The sequence below is a fragment of the Pongo pygmaeus genome, chromosome X (assembly GCF_028885625.2).
Source record: "Pongo pygmaeus isolate AG05252 chromosome X, NHGRI_mPonPyg2-v2.0_pri, whole genome shotgun sequence".
Taxonomy (NCBI): domain Eukaryota; kingdom Metazoa; phylum Chordata; class Mammalia; order Primates; family Hominidae; genus Pongo; species Pongo pygmaeus.
Window position 1 is genome coordinate 28,968,544 of NC_072396.2, and position 16,894 is coordinate 28,985,437.

The window sequence follows — 16,894 nt, forward strand, 5'->3', positions numbered from 1 at the left end:
TCTAAGAGAAGTGCTGAACCCGAAGTAGAAATTAGACCTTTATATTTACACAATGTTTTTCAAGTGGGGCACCTAACAAAACAGGGAGGTAAAAACTGTCATAATTTAAATCTCCTTATGTCTGGAGAAGATTTCTTGCCTATGACAGAAAATCTGACTTTTCCCAACATGAAGAACAGGAAAACCATGGGGGAATTTCTTACCTGCATAAAGGGACACACTGCAGAGGATTTATCCTTGATGGAAGATTTGGGACTTTAACAGTGGAGATATTTTTAGATATAATTCAATACTTGAATTAAACGCAAAACTATATAGAAGTGTTGAAAGCTCAGCATTTATACTCAAGAAAGCAAATTGCAGCATTCTGCACCAGCATCAAATTCTGAGTGTTTTTCACCTAGATATCCTTCTGCAATTCAGCTTAAATGGTAGAAAATTAAATGTTACATCCTCCCAAATAAAGGTGGACACATAGAAGGCAAGAATGCCGAAGAGATTATTAGAATTCATGATGACCAACGGGCCAAATTATACCAGAATTTTTATTTCTCAATAAAACATTTTAGGTAAACAAATATTTATGTCACGCTATTTATACACTCTTTGAAAGTGAAGAGTTTGCTTACAAGAACATCTTCTGAAATGGAATCATGTGTTTTGATCTTTGCAGGATAAAAAAAAAAATAAATAAATAAATGAAAATGTTGCCTTAAGGCCCTAAAGACAGCCATATGCTTTTGCATACATTTTCACAACTCAGCAGCTGCTCACTGAACCTCTTCCATTTCAAGTTTTCCTGTTGACCACTCTCTTCTGCACGGCTTCTGTGACTGCCGGATGGAAATATTTCTGAAAACACTGGGGCAGCCAGGATTGTCCAAGTGTTTTCAAAATGTTTGCTTGGCAAAGAGTTGCTGGCAGGCAAAATGTGCTCCTACAAGGGTTTTAGTAAGTGTTTATGCCTCTTCAGTGTATTCCATTTGTAAATGTGGGCAGAGACCTAAACTATGCTCTCTGGAAGCTTTAAATGAAGAAACTGAAATTCACTTTGCCTTAGAAAGGCTTTGCACCTGCCAATGCTACCTCTTCCAGATCATTTTAATAGATTCATAGGCAGATGCCTTTTTAAACCACCTCTATAATCACAGACACAGACTGGGAAACTTTAAGCTTCCCATTATCTCCCTGAAAAAAATCAGTGAAAGTTTTTCCAAATAATTGTATTTTAAAAAGGGCTAAGAGACACAATGAGGTAAGTGGCGAGATGTGTTGGGGGAGGTTTCAGACAAGGGGGAAAACCACAGAAGAACTGGAGAACATGATGCATTCAAGAAACTGTAACATGGTGATCAAATTATTAGAACATTGGTTATCCCATGGGCGAGGCAGGGGATTAGGCTGGAGACATAGGCAAGACCCACATCACGAAGAACTTTCTAAATCACATGCAGGAGTTCACAGAATCATGAAAATGATTTAAGCAGATCTCTGTTGTGATCTGATTTTTAATTTAAAAAAGGCCATTTGTTGAGGGTCTGAAACTATAGTGGAAACTGGGGCAATACTGGACATGAACCAAACAGTATGGAATTGAAAAGTTCAGGCAAAAAGTGATAATGTTATATAAATGGAATTATACAACATGCAACCTTTTGAGACTAGCTTGGTTTATTCAGCATAATGTTTGTGATATTTACCCATGTTGTTGCTTGTGTCAGTAGTTTCATCCTTTTTAATGCAGAGTAGTATTTCATTGTATTGATGTACCACAATTTATTTATATATTTACCAGTTAAAGAGAGTTTGGTTTGCTTCCCATTTTGCGAGATTATGAATAAAGCTGCTTAAACATTCACATACAGGTGGAACTGTTGTATCCTGACTATGATAGTGGATACACAAATCTATAAAATGTTAACATTACTGTATTTAATTTTAATTTTAAAATAAAATTTGTAAAACGCCAAATTAAAAAAGGGACAGTGAGACTGGAGAAGAAAAAGTTCAGATAATTCAAAGATGAATTCAACACATTATTTCATTTTTACTAGGAGACTAGAAAGTTTAAAGAGTAGATTTCAGCAATTGCAAGGACAATAGTGAGCTTCATTCATTCGTCATTCATTTTCTGGCTTTGATGTGTTTGTAAAAAGAAGAACAATAACAATAAATAAATAAATAAAAACTATGCCATATGGCTCTTGGGGAGTTACTTGCTTCTAATGGTGTTGCTGTTGTCAAGGCATTCTGGGAGAAACACCTTCACAGTTGATTGAAACACAGCTGCCACACCAGCCCATCTGGACTCTGCAACTTGCATGACATGGACCCGATAACTTCTTTCATTTGAATAGGCATTCATAAATGCCTATACTGTCATTTCTTTTTTTTTTCTTTTTTTTAAAAAGTAACACCTGGGTAAAGAAATAAAAAGGAAAGATCTTGCGTAGAAAAAGCAGCATGCAACATATGGTCTTTTTTTGTCCTTAGCTAAGCTGCATTAGAAACAGTTCAGAAAAGCCTTGAGATAACACTCCATTAGTAACTCCATATGGGTGAGGCTTGTTGAACCTGGAATCATATATTGAAAAAGGAATTTGGCAAAAATTCTTTTCCACTTTGCTTTTAAAGGTTAAATATAAATGGGATTGGGAGGCATACTGACTAGGTAAATAGCTATTAATGCTGTCAAGTGAATTAGTTAATCAGATCTTTTATAAACTAACAGTAAGCCCACAGTAGTTTATCAGAAGCTTGTCAGCATATGGGTATTCTACAGAAAGGGAAAATTATGAAATGGTTGAGGGGATGGCCAAATGCAGGGGCCAGAAAATCAGGTAAAAGCCAAGATATGTGTTTTTCCAAGAGTGACTGTCTGGTACATTCATTGCAAAAGTATTTCAAATTTGTTATCTCTCTCCTTATCCACACTCTTTACATGACTTTGCAGCTCCTTTCACTGAGAACTGAAATTTATTTTACCAACCACTGAAACCTGGGCAGGCTTTGTGACATGCCTTGTTCAAAAGCAGGGTAAATGATGTTCTGTCAATTTTGAGCCCAAGCTTCAAGAAGTCAAATGTTCTTCCTTGTTCTCTCTTGTGGAAATCTGCCCATTCACCACGTGAGCAAGCATGGGCTAGCTTTTCTGGGGATCATTTGAAACAGATAACTGCCACTATGCACCCCCTCTCCCGCTCATCAAGCTAAGGCCTCCCTAGACCAGCCAGCACACAGATCTGGCAAAGCGACCTGAGATACATGAGCAAGTTCAGCTGAGATTTGCCAAGCCCAGACCAGATTTGCAGAACCCAAAGCGGCCCCAAAGACTTGTGAGCTAAATAAATGCTTGGTATTTTAAGTCACTGTGTTTTAGGGTGGTTTGTTACATAACACTAACAGATACCGACCTCAAATGACTTCTTCATCTCTCCTTATATTAGTTTCTTATTACCACTGTAACAAAGTACCACAAAGTCAGTGGTTCAAAACAACATAAATTTATTCTCTTACAGTTCTGTAGGTCAGATGTCTGCAGTCAGTTTCACTGGGCTAAAGTTATGGTGTCAGTAGGGCTGGTTCTTTCTGGAGGATTTAAGGGAGAATCCATTTCCTTGCATTTTCAGCTCCTAGTGGCTGTCTGTATTGTTTGGGTTGAGGCCCCTTCCTCCATCTTCAAAGCACACGACTCCAATCTCTGCCTCTTTCATCACATCTCCTTTTCCTCTGAATCTGACTCCTCCTGAGTCCCTCTTACAAGAACTCATGTGAGTATATCAGGCCTACATAAATAATCCAGGATGACCTTGCCATCTCAAAGCCCTTAATCACACCTGCAAAGTCCATTTTGCCATATTTGGTAACACATTCAGATTCTGGGGATTTGGACATGAGTATATATTTGGGGTACCATTATTCAGCCTCCACACAGCTTTTTCCTTGAAGTGACTGTAGCCATATTCCTTTCCACTTTTACATTAGCAGTAGAAAGTGTACATATTGGAAGAAAAATGAAATCCAAATAAAGTTGTGACAGGATCGGGGGAAGGAAAGGATTGTGACATCAGGTTTAGTTGGAAGAAAAGTAAGCTGAATAATAACTACTACTTATTGACCTCTTATTTTGGTCTGGAAACTGTTCTAGGCATGTTACGTTTAATTTTTATAACTATTAAAGTCTTTTAAGGTAGTTCCTTGCCTTACTGAGGCTGAGGCTGAGAAATGTATATAACTTGTCGGCAGCTTGTAAGTGGCTGATTTGGAATGTGAACCCAGATCTTTCTGCCCACCAAGCACTTTACCCATTTTGCTTTATTCAAATCTCTTACTTTCTGAAACAAATTGCAAATCTAATAGGCTACAAGACAAAATTTATACTACAGAAATCTCTCAAGGCAAGGATGACAAACATCCTCTACCTTTAGGATATTGAGAATTCTACTATAGCGTAATATAACTAGAAGTCAAATGCTTAAGTCAATTTAAATTCTTCTGGATTTTAGCCTAATAATCTATCAGAAACAAACAAAAAAAAACTTTTGATACTTTTGAACAAACTTTCAGTATTTTGACCCATGGCAAAACTTGTTTTAATTGCCCTATGAATCATATTTATTAGTATTATAAAATTGCACTCAGCTTAATTTATTTTCAGTTTGGCCTAACTTTCTTTTAGGCAACAAATGTCTAAGTTCGGGTGGGTTTACAATTTCCTTGAAATTTTTACTTTGAGAAGTAAATTTGAAAAGGGTTTTTGTTAATGAAGAAAAACTGCTGATTCACTGAAAACATTTCATTTCTAACTGAAAAGTTAAAAGCTTTTCTGTCTGAGTATGTGTCAGTGGCAAGGAACACAGTTCAAATGCACGGTTAAAGGAAAACAATTTATGTGCATACTAAGTACCCTTATTTGAGATATTTGCTAATAAAATATTCATGCACAATTGTTACCAAATACCCGACTTCAGTGTATTCTTAAGACATTAAACTATCTTGGAATTGTATAAGATTAGTAGAAAAGAAGAGGGTACCTTCTACCCTGCAGACTAAAGCCCACTGATCTGTTTTGTGGTATGGTCAAAGGTTTTTATATATATATATATGTATATCTCATGGTGTAGTAATTTCCTAGGGCTACCATAACAAAGTACCATAAACTGGGTGGCTTAAACACCAGAAATTTATCATTTTATAGTTCTTGAGGCTAAAAGTCTGAGATCAAGGTGTTAGCAGGGTTGGTTCCTTCTGAGGGCTCTGAAGGAGAATCTGTTCCATGCTTCTTCCCTAGCTTCTAGTGTTTTGCCTGCAGTCTTTGAGGTTTCTTGGCTTGTAGACACAACACTCCAATCTCTGTATTCATGTTCACATGACATTTTCCCTGTGTGCTTATCTGTGTACAAATTTTCCCTTTTTATATGTGTAGTAATCATATTGGATTAGCAGCCTATCTACTTCAGTATACGTGACCTCATCTCAACTAATTACATCTACAACTTCCCTATTTCCAAATAAGATCACACTCTGGGATATTGGGACTTCAACATATGGCTATTTAGGAGACAAAATTCAACCTATAATTCTTGGAGATAAATACATTTCAAAGCTGAAGTTTGAATATAGCTTTAAAACAACAACCAGAAATAAATATGCATCTATCATAATGGTGAGAAAAAAACATGCTACCATTGAAAAGAGAAGGGACAGTTCAGAAACACAAGGCTTTAATTTAGGTATAGAAGAAACCAACAGATGTTTGAAGCTGGAAGTTCAAAATATTTTTGTTATATAACAAGAATGTAAATTAATAAATTTTGTTGTTCTCGGTTTTGTGCAGGCTAGGTATTATATCTATCTAAACAAAGATGAGAATAAGTAATAAGGAACAACACAGTGGCAGAGATAAAGTAATATTAGGATAACTGGCTCATCTATTTATACTCTCTAGCTTCACTTGTATTTCTTCAAAAATCTGTAGCTACCTGTCTATTTTAATCATAAACAAATCTCCCACCAATTCACAGTACTAAGCACAATAATAGAAGTTCAGAATGTGGAAGCTTCATAGAAGAAAAGAATTTTTGATTTAAAAGAAACATCAAAAGCTATCCAGTTCAATCTTCCTTCTCTTGCCAAAATCCCTATAGAATATCCAGGACATAGTCAGCCACCCTCTGCTAACATTCTTCCAAAGCTGATGCCTGCCAAAGACAAGCCATTTTATTTGTGATAGTTATTTTTCTTAGCAAAATTTTAATCTTTATAAACTGACCCGTTGAAACATATAATGCACTCCAGAACAAGATAGACCATGTTAATTCACGGTCCATATAGCAACTCATAAAGCATTTGAAAACCTTGGGCATGTGCCTGTAAGGTTTCTCTTCTGGAGTTAAGCACCTCACTCCCATCTGAAGGTGTAAGTTTAGTAATGTTCTGCTTGATAATGTTCCAGGAGTGTCTTCCCAATGCAGCATACAGTGAGACTGTCACTACCATTGTTTGTGTTCTCTTCTTCAGTGCACACCAAGATTGAAATCACTATTGTATACTTCAGATCACATTCTTGATTTAGACAAATATATATTAGAGAAAATGTTAACTTAAAGAATAGTTACAATCTAAATTGGGAGCTCTGAAAGTGGGAGACTAGCACTTGGGTTTTCTGCTCTATTCTTTCTAAAATTACCTTGATAAGGCTTTTGGAGAAGATTCATTTAGAAGATAAAAAATATAAAAAAGGGACAACTAAATTGCTGTGCATAACCAAGTAGCAGGAATTTTGCAATAGTCCTTTGGCAGTTCAAGAGAGAGAGAGATTTTTAAAATTTTTGATACATTATATTTGTACATATTTATGGTATACATGTGATACTTTATTGTATGTATACAATGTTTAATGATCAATCCAAGGTATTTAGGATATCCATCACCTGAGTATTTATCATTTCTATATGTTAGGTACATTTCAAGTCAAGAGGGAGATTTTTAATCCCATTGTAAGAAGATAACAAATGAAGCATATGCAAAAGGAAAAACAAAATTCTGAAATCAGCCTGGAGTGCCGGCTATGACAGCAACAACAACAAAAAAAGGTTAATGCATAGCTGATCTCATGAAAAAGAAAGAGCAATTTCCCATCCCAGTCTCCATAAATTATGAAAAATGAAATACAGTTCTAAGTGCTTCAGCTATTACTGCTTCACATCTTATACCATCTGAGAAAGCGTTATTGGATACAAAAACCAAGGTCTTTGGTTATTGCGTCACATAGGAATAGGAGATGAAGCCCAGGACCTATATGAGAAAAGAAGTTGAAAATGAGGCCACAGGAAATATCCTGGACACACAAAAATATGCATCCACCATGAAAGTGAGTACTACAAAAAAAATCACTAACAAGAAAACTTCGTTTCTCTAGTAGGTTTTACAAAAACAAACAACAACAACAACAACAAAAACTCCTCTAAAAAGTCAAAACCTGTACTCCGGCCAATACAGATTTGGAAAAATAAAATTTAAATTTAAAGCTTCCTAATATCAAAAATATAGCCAACTAAAAGCACAGGTTTGTGTTCAAAAGCAGATTAGATGCAGTTGAAGAGATAACTAGTGATCTAGAACCTACCTGTGAGAATTAATTGCTCAAAATGGCATATACAGAAGTAAAGAGATGGAAAACATATATGTTCCTGAAAGATAAACAAATAGAATGAGTATGCGTGTATGACCTCAATGTGACCTAGGCAATATTAGAGGAAACTGCCTGAGAGATTTCCAGTATAGACTAAAGATTTTGATTCTTTAAAAGGAAAATCACAAGTCCTGGGAGGAATAAATAAAAATCACTCCACATTTATATGAGTGATATGATATTTGGGACCACAAATACAAAGTCTATATATAAATAATTTGAAGATAAAGCTTAAAATACTTGAAGGATATTTTAAAAAGTAAGTAAATAGAGTAGAAAAGAAGAAATAGCAAATAAACAGAGCAACCTGGTGAAGAATTAAAAACAACAAAAACAGAAAGAAGGAAATAAAAGAAGCATTAATAAAAGAAAAAACAATGGAAAAAATCAACAAACTCATAATTTGGTTGTATAAATAGACTAATAAAATTAAAAAGCTCTAAAAATGTTCATGCTAATCAGATAATCAGTTTGGGGGAGGAAAGGGAGAAAGAGAGAGAAAGGAGATGGTACATAGTCAATATTAAACATGAAAAAGAATACATGACTGCAGTTGTGGCAGAAATTTTAAGCAAATGACACAATCAACAGAGTGAAAAGGCAGCCTGTGGAATGGGAAAACATATTTGCAAATCATATATTTGATAAGCACTTACTATCCAGATTATACAAAGAGCCCCTATAACTCAATAACAGCAAACCCAAAGAACAAAAACAAAATGTAAAAATGAACAAAATACTTGAATAGCTATTTCTCCAAAGATTACATACAAATGGCTAACAAGCATATAAAAATATGCTCAAAACCTAATCATTAGAGAAATGCAAATGAAATCCACAGTAAGATAACCACCTCACACCCATTAGGATGGCTACCATCTAAGAAAATAACGAGTGTTGGCAAACATATGGAAAAATTGTAACCTTTGTACACTATTGATGGAAATGTAAAATGATGCAGCTGCTATGGAAAACAGTAAGGTGGTTCCTTAAAAAATGCAATTCTACCTCTGGGTATACACCCAAAAGAATTTAAAGCAGGATATTGAGGAGGTATTTGCACACTCATGTTCTAAGCAGCATTATTCACAATAGCCATGAGGTCGAAGGAATTCAAATGTCCATTAATGGATGAACAGATAAACAAAATATGGTATATGCATACAATGAACTATCATTCAACCTTAAAAAGGAAGGAAGTTCTGGCACATGCTACACAATGGATGAACCTTGAGTACATTATGCTAAGTGGAATAAGCCAGTCATAAAAAAAGACGATTACTGTATGATTTCACTTATATGATGTAACTAGAGTTGTCAAATTTATAGAAACAGAAAGTAGAATGGTGGTTGCCAAGGGCTAGGAAAGAGGAGAGAATGGAGAAATGTTGTTTAATAAGTACAGACTTTCAATTTTAAAAGATAAGTTCCAGAGATTGGTTGCAAAACAGTGTGAATATACTTAATACCACTAAACTGGACACTTAGGAATAGTTAAGATGTAAATTTTATGTTATACTTTTTTACCACAATAAGAATAATAATTAAAAAGTATATTATATACATATTGATATCAATAGAGTAGAAAATCTGATAAAATGGATAATTTCCTGGAAAAAATATAGTTTATTAGTCTCAATTCAATAAAAATGTTTTTAAAAATCTAAACATACCTATACTTTTAAAGAAATTGAATTGCCAGTTAACCTAGTAATCAGGCTACGGAGAAGGGAGAACCAGCCCCAAATTTTTCACATGGCAGTCTAACGAGTCTTCAGAGACTACGTAATTTTTTTCTTAGAAAAACAGTTCCAGAGGATGTAAAAGAAAGAAATCACCCAAATCATTTCATCAAGTGAGTATAGCCTTCACATAAAAATCTGTGATGGCAATAGGGGTAGGAAAAATTACGGACAAATCACGCTTAGACAGAAACATTAAAATATTAGCAAATCAAATTCAGCTATGCTTACCTCAGAAATATCATGGGTTTGGTTGTGGTCCAGTGCAATAAAGCGAATAGCGCAATAAAGTGAGTCACATAATTTTTGTGGTTTTACAGTGCATATAAAACATATTTACCCTATACTGCAGTCCATGAAGTGTGCAATAGCATTGTGTCTAAAAAACAATGCACATACTTTAAATTATCTAAAGCCCAGTGTCGTGACTCATGCCTGTAATTCCAACACTTTGGGAGGTGGAAACCAGAGAATCACATGAGCTCAAAAGTTGGAGACTAGCCTGGACAACACAGTGAGACTTTGTCTCTACAAAAAATTTAAAAAATTAGCTGGGCATGGTGGTGCACACCTTTAGTCCCAGCTTCTCAGGAGGCTGAGGCAAAAGGATTTCTTGAGCCCAGGAAGTCAGGGCTAAGGCTACAGCGAGCCATGATCACACCACTGAATTCTAGCCTGGGCAACAGAGCAAGACCTTGTCTAAAACAAACAACAAACAAACAAACAAAAACTTCATAGCTTTAAAAAACTAATAATTGTCTGAGACCTCACCAAGTTTTTTGGTGTTGGAGGGTCTTGCCTCAATGCCAACTGATCAGGACGGTGGGGTAGTTGAAGGTTAGGGTGATTGTGGCAATTTCTTAAAATAAGACAACAATGGAGTTTGCCACATTAATTCACTCTTCCTTTCATGAAAGATTCTGCTGTAGCATATGATGCTCTTCATAGCATTTTACCCACAGTAGAACTTTCAAAATTTGAGTCAGTCCTCTCAAACCTTGCCACTGCTTTATCAACTTTGAGACCAGCCTGGCCAACATAGTGAAAACCCATCTGTACTAAAAATACAAAAATTAGCTGGGCATGGTGGCGCATGCCTGTAGTCCCAGCTACTCATGAGGATGAGGCACAAGAATCACTTGAACCCAAGAGGAAGAAGTTGCAGTGAGCCAAGATTGTGCCACTGTACTCCCGCCTGGACAACAAAGCGAGATTCCATCTCAAAATAAAAAATAAAAAAAGAAAGAAAGGAAAAGAAAGTCCTAGGTAGTGTCTTCTTCCAATAGAAGGCTGTTTCATCTACATTGAAAATCTATTGTTTAGTGTAGCTATCTTCATCAATTATCTCAGCTAGATCTTCCACATAACTTGCAGCTTCTGCATGAGCACTTGCTGCTTCACCTTACACTTTTATGTTATGGGGTTGGCTTCTTTCCATAAGCCTCATGAACCCAACCTCTGCTAGCTTCCAACTTTTCTTTTCTATTTATTTATTTATTTTTTTGAGTCGGAGTTTCGCTCTTGTTGCCCAGGCTGGAGTGTAATGGCACGATCTCGGCTCACCGCAACCTCCACCTCCCAGGTTCAAGCAATTCTCCTGCCTCAGCCTCCTGAGTAGCTGGGATTACAGGCATGCACCACCACGCCTGGCTTATTTTGTATTTTTAGTAGAGACGGGGTTTCTACATGTTGAGGCTGTTCTCGAACTCCTGACCTCGGATGATCCACCCGCCTCGGCCTCCCAAAGTGCTGGGATGACAGGCATGAGCCACCATGCCTGGCCTGCTTCCAACTTTTCTTCTGCAGCTTCCTCACCTCTCTCAGTCTTCATAGAATTGAAGAGAGTTATATCCTTGCTCTGGATTAGGCTTGGCTTAACAGAATGTTGTAGGTGGTTTGATCTTATATCCAGACAGCTAAAATATTCTCCATATCGGCAATAAGGCTGCTTCAATTTCCTATCATTCATGCGTTCACTGAAGTAGCACTTTAATTTCCTTTATGAACTTTTCCTTTGCATACATAACTTGGTTGGTTGGCACAAGAGGCGTAGGTGTCAGCCTGTCTTGGCTTTTGACATGCTGTCTTCACTTCACTAAGCTTAATCATTTTTAGCTTTTGATTTAAAGTGAGAGACGTGTGACTCTTCCTTTCACTTGAACAGAGGTCATTTTAGGGTTATTAATTTGCCTCATTTTAACATTGTTGTGTCTGAAAGAAGAGGAAGCCTGAGGAGAAGCAGAGAGATGGGAAACTGCTGGTTGGTGGAGCAGTCAGAACACTCAAACAACATCTATTAATTAAGATTGCCGTCTTGTATGTGCATGATTTGTGGTGCCCCAAAACAATTACAATAGTAGCATCAAAGATCACTGATCACAGATCACCATAACAGATATGATAATCATGAAAAAGTTTGAAATATTGCAAGAATTACCTAAATGTGACACAGAGACACGAAGTGAGCACATGATATTGGAAAAATGGCGCCAATAGATTTGCTTGACACAGAGTTGCCACAAACCTTCAATTTGTAAAAAAACACAGTATCTTCAAAGTGGAATAAAGTGAAACACAATAAAATGAGGTGTGCCTGTGTACATTTTTAAATAAACCAATGATTTTAATCAAGTGCTTTATATCAAAAATACAAGGATGGCTTAACATTAGAAAATTGAATTGTCATTTACATTCCTATCTTGAAAATATTGATTCAAAAAATTGCATAGGGATTATAAATATGATATAATTTTCTAAATCATTAAATGCAGAATTAAAGGTGTAATTCTGTGGGCATTTACATTTACAGTAAAAGTACAAAAATGTGTTTGGATGGAATGTATCATGAATTGAGGGCAGTGGTAGCTTTTGGGCAGGAAGAGGACTGGAGTAGAGGGGTTTGAGTTTTTAGTTATATCTATTATATTTCATTATGAAAAGGAGATGTAAAACAATAAAGTAAAATATTCTCTCTTTTTATGGGTTGCATGCATGTTTATCATAAAAAAATGTATTTCAATGAAAAAATATACACCTATAGTACACTCTCCTGAGCTGTTAGAGTCTAGCTCTGTTCATTGCCTTTGAGCTATTCTACATTTCTTTGTAAACTGTAGATAACTGGTAGATACTGGGCTCAAATAAAATTCAACATTGCCACATGAAATCTCTGCAAACTATTAAAGTGTCCTTCTGATAGAAATTTAATGCCTTCCTTTTCCATAACCCAAAATAAAAACCACAATTTTGTCTTCATTTGCAATTCACCTCAACATTGCTTTACTCCATATAAATTTGTGCTAATTTGACTTTTCCTTTGAACCGGTTATAACATCTGCCTGGTTCCCTCATAGCATATGTATAAAATAAATTCTTCAACATGTGTTCACTTTTATATCTGTATGAGAGTCATGATTTAACCTTTTCTGAAAATTATCTCTTAACACTATTTTTATGTGTTTGTAATATTTCACAATTTTACAAAATTTAGCGACAGAGCTTTGAGAAGATCCAAGATCTGGAACAGAAAAGGAAGTGACAAGAGTTATTCTGATGGAAGGCCCCCAGTATTATGGCAAATAATACTGGGAAGAAGGAGAAGCATAGTCAGTGAGGGTTCTTCTAGGGTGGGGATCATGGAAAAACTTCGGAGCCATGATTTTTAATGTTTATTTTGAATTTCTTTCCTCTCCTATGTTCTGTTTTACTCTCTGTCTCCATTTCCCCCAAACCTTTAGCAAAATAGTTTACTCAAAAAAGCCCTGTAGTAGTTCTTTTAGAAATAAACACAGGGGCAAAACAAGTTAAAGAACACTACAAACACAACACAAACACACCTGATGGCTCATTGCTTATTTCACATTGTGAGTTTCAAAATTTCGCTGTTTGTAACAATCACCTCTTCCTTTTTGTCTGTGGAGAAGATTAATGGAAAGATAAGGGATTTTCAGCCAAAATTTAAAGACAATATACTTATTTTCAGTAAATTATTTTATAACATTTATAGTATAAAATTTGGGGGGTTATTACGGAGATGTATTGATTTTTTCTGACAAGTGCCGTGGCTCGTGTTAATAAAGGTGTTATTTTCCACCTAGCAGCCCTCGCTCTCACCTGAGGAATATAATAAGTGACACTTTGTTGGATCTTGACATTTGTGAATGACAGAGTGTCCAGGACAATTAAGAAGATGATTTTATTCAGGCTATTGCAAAAGAGAGCATGCTTATTAATGAGGAACATCTCATAGAAAAGAAAGAGGGCCTGGGATTTTATAAAGGCAGGTAAATAAGAGTCATCAATAAGTCTTATGAGAGTCATAAGGAGGGTAGAGAGAAATTTTGTGAGTCATCGAGGAAGGGTGGAAGTGGATCTTATCTCAGAATATGGGAGATCATGCAGGTCCTTTATGAGGATGGAGGCCCATTCTCAAACAAAGTGTCGGGTATTTTTCAACACTCACTGCTTTCCAGGGACGGAGAGCTCAAATAAATTTTTACATTGTCAGTCCTCTCTTTTGGTCATGAAGAATGAATACCATTGTGACTCAGAGGTAATCATAAACCTCCTAAATGCGGCAAAGCAGTGTCTAAGAAACTTGCTCAAGGATTCTTTCTGGTGTTTCTCTTGACAAACCAATTGAAGTATCTCGTGAAACTATGTTCTAGAGTTCTGTAGATCAGGCAGAAGTTTGTCTAAAATGAAAAAAAAAAAAAGAGAAATGTATAAATGGTTGCATTAAAGAGCCAGAAATCGAACCTTGAGATGAACTGCTCTGGCAGATTTCAAGAGATAGGTGGAGGAAAATATTTCGGTTATGCAGCACCACTCATTGAGTATCCTGAAACTCTCAAATAGGATGTCTATGCTCTTAGTGACATTATCACCTGTCATGGTTACCTCTCACACAAGCATTTTCCTGGATTTCCTTAGTGGTCCAAACATCATCTCATTCAAGGAAAATTTCAGCCCATGCATAGACTGTTGTGGTGATGAGTCTTTCAAAGTTTATAGCAAGTTATTGGGCTTCAGCTGACAGAGCTTCTTCAGATTTTGGGGGAAAGGGTCAGCTGCAAGGCAACCTAGATCCCGTGAAGGATCCGGGTAGACAGGTTTTAGTTCTCAGTGAGTCCAAGTCATGTGGGAAAGAAAAAATTTGGAAATGTTAGTTTGAAGAATTGTAATCAGATATTGAAAGAAACATGAAGAACCAAAAATTTGGTAAGGTTTCACACTTTGAAGAAGATAACAGAATCCCGTCCAGTTTGCAGATAGATACCAAAACTAGATTTTCCACAGTGTGAAAAGTCACAATCTCCTCCATGCAAAACACTTTGAGTATCCCCTAGTCACCTGCAATTTACAAAGAGGTGCAAAATAGCTCAAAGACAATAAATAGACTAGAATGATGATTCAAAATGATATGCTATAGATAATGCACAGTTTTCCAGAGAAATACAAAATTTATCTTTATAATCTTCACCATTCTGTTCAAAAATAATCTCAAAGAACAATTATTCTTGATCACAAAAGTGTTCTCATTAGATTTGCTATAATTATTTACATAGATGCAGCAACAATGGTAATTTACCATATAAACCACCTTAAGTGTTTTTTTGTTTTTTTTTCCTCTCCCAGTAGTCTGCCTAAAGACTCTCAGATTAGGCTTTTTAAAGAAAGCTTTATGAGGCAAAGAAGCCAAGCCAAGGACTCACTAAAAGATTTCACTTGCAGTAACTTGGATGAATCTCATCCAAGTATACTTAGATGAATCTCTGTCTCCTTGAGTTCCCTAAAATATCCTAAGTTTCCAGGGCCTGCCAGGAAGTGACCCTCCTTACTCACCTATGAGGCTGAGAACCCTGTGAGAGAAGTACCAGACAAGTTTTCCCAATAAGGTTTTGTGAGTATGGACTCTATAAAGTCAACCTTAGTTCATCAAAAATATTCAGTCATGTTTGATTATATGAGTTTCATTCTTGAATATGACACACTAAAGGATATAATTTCTGTTGGAATAAAGTTTTTCAAAACAGTGATTCGACTTGTTTAAACACAAACTTTTTTTAATAATCTTAAACATTTAGTAAAAGCAATGCCAGTATATTCCATCAGTAAACCTGTATAATTTTAGGAAAATAATTTCCTAGTAGAATAAAAATTTATAAATATAGTATACTTAACACTGATAAATCAGAGAAGATAAAACCAAAAGTGTTAAGCTAGTAGAATGTGCTAAAATTTACCTAAATTATGTTAATTTGAATTCTTAACACATTTCCAAGTTGGTTTCTGTAAAAATACATTTTAAATTCAGCATATCGAAAGTTTTGGTAGATAAATCTCCTATTTTCTGGAAATTTTAGGAATTTTCTATTTATATAAGTCAGTTTTTAAAATCTCTATAAGTCATTCAGAATAGAGCTCTTTTAAGAGATTTTCATAGTTTTATTTATTTATTAACATTAATGCCATCTAGAGATAGAAACCTATTGCACACTAACACAATGATAGGTAAATTATATAAACTACAAACATAAACATATAAACAGACACAGAGGGAAAACTTATAGCTTCAATTCTAAAATTTCAGCCCTGGGTCAAGCATAAACACAAAAATACAAACCACTAGGTATCCATCCCAGTGGACATAAAATTCTTCATTAATTTGGACTCAAAATAGACAAATAGACAAACAGGAAAGACTAAAGAACAGATTTTCTTTCATCTTTTACCTAACAGAGACAAGATCTCTATAAACCATTAATCCTCTTACAGAAATCATCAAATGATCAGACCATGAAACCAAAAGAATTTAGTGCCAGAAACCAAGCCAGTACTCAAAAAGAATAAAAATCAAATCCCTACTGTGGACAAGAGTTTCAGGCACAGGAATAGGAGTCAAACATATTGCTGAGTTTCAGATCACCCGTCAGGAAAAGAATACAAAGGCTCTGAGAGGCCTTTTTACTTGGATGGAGTATATGGGGATCTGAAGGCAAAGTTTAATCTCATCCAAGTCAAGGTACTACACTATGAAAGACAAAGTGAACCAGACAATAAAGGAAATTATTTTATTTAGGCTATTGCATTAGGGAGCACATTTGTTAATGAGACACATGTCCAATAAAAAAGGAAACCTTGGGTTTGTGGAAACAAATAATAGAGTTATCAGTGAGTCATGGGTCTCATGAGGAAGGATAGTGATCTGTCTTATCTGAGTCACTGAGTAAGGGTGGGGTGGATCTTTATCAGATATTCAAGAGGAGGATGGTTCTTTGGAATTAGCAAGTTCTCAGTAAGTGTTGGGGGATTTTACAGTTATTGCTTTTCGGGAGCACATCATTAAGTTCAACATTATCACATTAAATCTCTGTAACCTATTAAAATGAAGTCATACAGATATAGATTACTTTTGACTTGTAATTTCACTTGTCATTATCACTGAAGGTTACTCTGT